This window comes from Clupea harengus, chromosome 8 (assembly GCF_900700415.2).
Source record: "Clupea harengus chromosome 8, Ch_v2.0.2, whole genome shotgun sequence".
NCBI classification, from domain to species: Eukaryota; Metazoa; Chordata; class Actinopteri; order Clupeiformes; family Clupeidae; genus Clupea; species Clupea harengus.
Window position 1 is genome coordinate 21,321,962 of NC_045159.1, and position 6,372 is coordinate 21,328,333.

The 6,372-nt window shown below is 40.0% G+C and overlaps 1 long non-coding RNA gene across 1 annotated transcript; it reads right to left on the reverse strand.

The window, feature by feature from the left end:
- Positions 1–527: 527 nt before the first annotated feature.
- LOC105890496 lies at positions 528–6,265 on the reverse strand. The gene is made up of 5 exons (XR_004164159.2): positions 6,159–6,265; positions 5,896–5,963; positions 5,033–5,088; positions 4,843–4,927; positions 528–4,463 (listed from the first exon to the last, which is right to left on the reverse strand). It is a non-coding gene; the product is annotated as an uncharacterized LOC105890496 (long non-coding RNA).
- Positions 6,266–6,372: the final 107 nt, after the last annotated feature.

A 6,372-nucleotide genomic window follows, 5' to 3' on the forward strand; every position in this document is an offset into this window, starting at 1 on the left:
ATTAACATTAAAGTGAATACACTGCCAGTCAGGGCGAAACCTCAGGTCCCACATTAAAAAAATTGAATCACCTATAATCATAGTAACATACCGTCTATAAGTGGGTTATGTGTTTGGTGGACCACTGCAAGTTGACCACAACACTAAAAGCAGTCTTCAGTGCAGGAGTTACCATTAACCAATTTCAGATGGAAGCACCACCATTTGTCAGCATAAACAGATGTGACCTGAGCTGGCTATAGCCCCATTATTAGAAAACAGGTTGTAAGGACGCAAAGGTCATGGGTTCAATTCCCATGGAAACCCACTTACTGATGACATGTCTGTGCTTACCTGTATTGTGAATACAGACGTACCGCGGTGCACATTAGCAAAGGTCACATTTAAACACATTTCCTGCTGATTACACAGTATGTCGTGGCGTTGAACAAGAACAGTTGCCACAATGCTGACATGGCCAAACTGCTGTTAATGTATATTAGAAATCAAAATGTGAATGCCAAATGAAGCACACATTCATTATTAAATTCATGATATAATAAGAATTTTATTATCATGATTGCATTCATATACAATATATATGTACTAAAAGTGTGCAGCATTTTTCTTTTTTTTTCAATAAAAATGTGACATTTTTCTTGTCAGTCAACTTTATCATGAGATAATTACAGGAAATGGAACGTATCTGCTTTGCTTTCAGCTTTGTATGTTACAGCTTCATAAAAAATACACACAAAAATCCTTTTCTATTCTCATGACTTGGATTTTAAAAGCATTTACAACATAAGATCAACTGCCAAACATGAGGCACTGGCAGTGGTGAACGCCAAAAACAAACAAAAAAATGTCCAGTCCTTCTTCTCCTGTGTGGCCTCTCATTCTTAAAGCCTTTTATACCCCTCTTTTAATACTGCTACACACACACACCCATGATTCAATCACTGACAGATCTGCTCTTTGTTTACAAAGCTTTTAGATAACGGGTCAAAAGGTCAAATGCTATTTTATAATTTTTCTATGATATTTACAATAATCTGCCAATTAAGTTTTCCTATGGCATTTCACAATCAAATTGAATGAGAGTAACTGAAAAAGACCAGGGCTCAGCTGGGTAAAGAGATAAGATGGAACACCAAGCAAGCGTTAGTATGTTCACAGCGGGCCGTAGCTCAGGGGTCCTGTGAGAAGCCTTCTGCCTGTCTGCACCCTGAAACCAGTCATTACTGTTGGAGGTTATATTGTTGGTCGTAACCGTGACTGTTATTTTACAGGCAATCCAGAAAAAAAGAAGTAAAAAGAAAAGAAGAAGAAAAACAACAACACAAAACGAAACACTAACCAAAGGTCATGGAGCATAAAGAAAAGAAACAATAATACTAAAAAAAGAAAAACATTGCAACAAGAAAATACATTTGTATTCCTGTTCAAGGTTATAAAGTCAAAAAAATATTTGGCAACATTTTTGGGACTGCTACTGATGTAGGCACTGCTAAACAGGTGGACAACCAGCCTAATGTAATGTAATGGTTTTGGAAAAATGTGTTGAAATACTTGTAGATGTGAAGACATACACTATACTGCATGTACACAGTGCTGTGCAAATATTTTGCCGTCAGTATTTAAAAGCAAGGTAGACTATGTGCCCTAAAATGTGTACTAAATTAAGCCAGGACTAAAACAAAGTTTCTGTGCGTTTCATCTTGATTTCAAATCCTCACCTACTGGAGTTGAGGGGTGTCAAAAGTCTTTATTATGCAGAGTTCTGCTATGTGTTTATTTGTACACAAATACTATTCACTTTTAAATCAGTGGCAATTATACTTAATTATACAATTATACTCGTTGGCCACAGAGTCGCATCACATAAGGCCAAGCAGAGACGCTGTTGTGTGCAATACTTTTTGGAATACTTTTTGGAAGTTAAACTTCCTCTACGGTCTGACAACTACTGCGAAAATAGTCTTGTGCCAAAACAGGCTTCTGGGCTATGCAATCTGTGATGATAGTTTAAACATGGACCTGCTACATAAACAAATCAAGAAACGTATAAGGCGTCCATGACGTTTTTCTGTCCAGAACACAGTGGCTACGGGCTCTGTTGCAAAATCTCGTGGAGGAGTTGGTAGGAAAATGCTAACATTGCTGGCGGCACATTCAACTGGCTGCATACAGTTTTGAACTGTAAGATTCTTCAAGTCTCAAAAGACACAAAGTAGCATGTCACAAATGAGGACTGGATTATACAAGAGATTTGATTTGATTTTTAAAGCGTGTCCTAAATGTAAGTTATCGAAGGGCAGCGTCTATGTTATTTCCTGTACAACATTGGAACTGAAACGCATTACAGTGTTTTTTGTGGAATTCTGGGTAATTTAAACATCTGATTAAAATACACAATTAATTCTGAATTCTGTATTGTGGTTTACCTTTCTTTCATTTGTATTACATAGCAAATGAGTATTTGAAGAAAAGCTTGGAATGGCATACTCTAAATATATAGGCCAATATCTTAACATTTAGATTTGGGTGTTGCCCCTCTGGTTGATCCTAGCAGTGCCAACGGACTCAAAAGGTCTTCACATAAGAAACCATTTTCTTATCTGGACATGGTCTTGAGTCATTGATACGTAAAAGATTATTATCTGACTTGAGAAGAATCTGTCTTTCTACATATCTTTCTCTTTAAAGAGAGAGGAATAAAGGATAGGATAGTGGCTCAATGCCCGAACTCAACATTGTCATAACGTTGAAGCCAAACAAATAAACAAAAATGAAAGGATATAATTGTAAATATGATCCCCACTCATGTAACAGCAATATAGATCATCCATCAAATACTGTGCAAATAGTCAAAGTTGGAAGCAAAACAAAACAAGGTATCGCAAATAGAATCACATCTTTCGTTAATGTGAAATTTATATTCAACAAGGTCTTATGAGAGGAACACAAAACAATCACCATCTAAGTTATTCCTGAATGTGTAAGATTCTTCTCTAAGCAGCATGATACAAATTTTTACATATGAGTCATGCGCAGATCAAAGGATTATAAATACAACTCTACATCACAGTCAATATAGGGAAAAGAAAAACAATTTACTGTGACATTTCCGATATGTGATCCTCAAGACCACATATAATACCAAGAGTCGGGTAAATTGAAATATTACGGTTTTCTAATCCCTGATTCCCTCTTCTGAAGTACCCATGATTCCCTGACTGTGAGGCAAGATTTCCAAAACCTGGTCCTTGGGTACCCCCCTAAAAGAACTAGCATGTCTCCCCACTGGATCCATGTCACCTTTGCGCTACTGTGAAAACAAATGCTGAAACTTAGGGGTGACGCATGAAGGACAAGTTTACGTCTAGAATTGTGAGCTCAATGATTGGGACATTCTTAACTATGATTGACTGCCTAGCAAAGCTAACCCACTGAGCCAACAGCTTGGCGTTGTCAAGGGTTCACATATATATATTTGAGTTTTCTTATATTCACAAACTGTACACGTATAAAACAAACACAGGTATAACGGCCATTACCTCTTGAGTATTTCCTCACTATCTGATTTCTGAAGGACTTAAAAAAATATCTGGACTTCGTATTGGAAGACCTCTTTGGACCATACTAGATACAGTTGCTGACAGAACAACAGAGGACATTCTCTCAATTCTGTAAGGATAAGAAAGAAAAATAATTCACTTTGATTTTACACTAACGAGTGGGCTCAACATTCTAACATTCTGCGGACAGGCCAAACAAATTAGTCGCAACTCAAATACTTCAGGTACGGATCCCGTAAGAGTACTAATGTCTAATATGTAATATAATTAGACACCATATATCTTATGTCCAACCGTAGGATTCAGAGACCAAAACATGTCCAATATTTAAGTGCTATGCCTCTCTTGATACACACCCTACATATCACCACTGCACTCCACCCTTGGGATGTCATTGATGAAACATCTCGGGCGGTTCCTGATATCTCAACAAACTTAGGTCTTTTATGCCGTCTACTTCACTCTTAGACACCTGACTGATTCAAGAACTGGGTGTAGAAGAGACGGAAAGTGTCCATAATATGTCTTTAACCTTAAAAACATTGTGCCGATTGTAAAGTCCATCTCGCTGTAATGGTATACAAAACTGATTGCCAGAATGGGGTTGAAGCCTTCGTATCAACATGCGGCCCTTCGCTGAGACCCCAGCTCTGACTACTGCACACTGTTTAGCTGAGTCCCCAGCTCTGACTACTGCACACTGTTTAGGTCATCCTAAATCCTGAACCCTGCTGCAGGTGCGCACCACGTCTCGGGCTGGGAGGCTGAACACATGTGTGGAGCTCCTAGATGCTCGGGTGATGGGGGGAGAATTGGGGTGGAGGGGAGAGGGATATGGGACTGTTCTGGGGGCTCGTGCACACCGCCAACCCCCCCGCTGAGGAGCCGTCAGGCTGGGAGACACTGTGTGGACACAACAAGATTTCACTCAATTGTTATAGCTGTGAATCTACCAAAACTGAATAAAGAAGAATATACATTGAATAAACAGTGTTCACTTTTACAGAAGAATATACATTGAATAGACAGTGTTCACTTTTACAGAAGAATATACATTGAATAAACAGTGTTCACTTTTACAGAAGAATATACATTGAATAAACAGTGTTCACTTTTACAGAAGAATATACATTGAATAGACAGTGTTCACTTTTACAGAAGAATATACATTGAATAAACAGTGTTCACTTTTACAGAAGAATATACATTGAATAGACAGTGTTCACTTTTATAGAAGAATATACATTGAATAAACAGTGTTCACTTTGAGATAGAGCCTCACCTGACCGTGTAACTCGTTACATGAGCAGGTTCTGTCACTCCGGCAACAAAGAGCTTTTTGGGAGGTCCATCAGATTCCACGCCTCCTAACAACAACAACCAAAAGAAATCATCCGTGGAGAAAATAAACATTACTACTAATAACAACATTTCTGACAGTTTACCAAAGGCCTGTTTAGTATCAAGCCTACCTTTTCTTTTCAGCGGAGTCAACGACGGCCACCTCACTGCAGAGTTGACTGAGCCCCTGTGAGTGCAAACAGTAATGAAGTGATTCGATGAGTGATTCATGAAAAGCTTTCTGACAGTCAACCAACCCTAGGCACAGTGGCTCTGCCTTGGCCGATATATATTTTGCCAATTGCTTGTCAAATATGCAGGGTGTCCGAGACCTGAGGCTACCCAGAGACCATTTAATGGATGTGGGCAGAAATGTGTCTGCTGCTTCCAGAGGCCCAGAGGCACAGAGCAGCGCACAGAGGCCCAGCGCAGCCTCCGGGCTTAGATGAGCTCAACTCAAGTGAGGCATGACAGGGTTATAATACCAGGGATAGGAGAGCTCCGAGACGGTCTCTGATTCACTCTCCAGCTGAACTCTTTAAAGCCAGTCTGACCCACATGACACCTCCATATCTCTTTTGAGCGCAACATGTTACCACACCTGTTACTCCATAGCATTCCAATGTGTAGAGTCATTCTTACAGAATAAAACAGACACGCACAGACAGACATATGCGCGCACACACACACATTAAACAACAGCATAGACTGGTAGAGACCGGAAAACACCCCTTGGACAGACATCACATCCCATCACAACATCACATCCACTCAGGCAGTATTAAAGGCAGCCCTCCCAGTATTGCACCTATACAACTGCACCAAACTACTTCTGGAATCTTCCATCACGTGACTGATCTTTATCCATCAGCAAAACAATAAAATGCCATCCCCTACTACTAGCCTTGTCACTCGTCACTCACGGCTCTCTTGATGACCACAATAACTCTGTCTGTGTAAATGGCAGAAAAGCAGCATCTACCCTTTAACTTACCCTCTAAACCGTCTAGTTGGACTGGGAGATGAATTGGGCGTCACCCCACTGTCCAGGTTGTGGAAACCCTAACAGAAAGCAAATGACAATGGAAATCATAAGAAAGCTAGAGTGAAAACTGGAAATCCATGTACATTTATTCGTTGAGCAGATGCTTTTATCCAAAGCGAGGAACACCAGATCAAGCTACGCTATGCCAGGTAATTTGATGAGGGAAAGCAGCACTTTACTAGTTCTAGTCGAATGACATATTGAACACTCACCACTGATATGTGGTCGTGCCAGTGGCTAGCCGTGGGTACAGGAACCAGTGAGGAAGCACTTCAGAGAGAAAAGGGAAAAAAGGTCTGTACTGTGTTATAACAACACATTTTTTTACTTTCAGAGCACGGCATCTTGACACGTTAGTGTGGGAAAGTGGGTACTTGGTTAGCTGTGTGGCACTGGGCACATTAGTGTGGGAAAGTGGGTACTTGG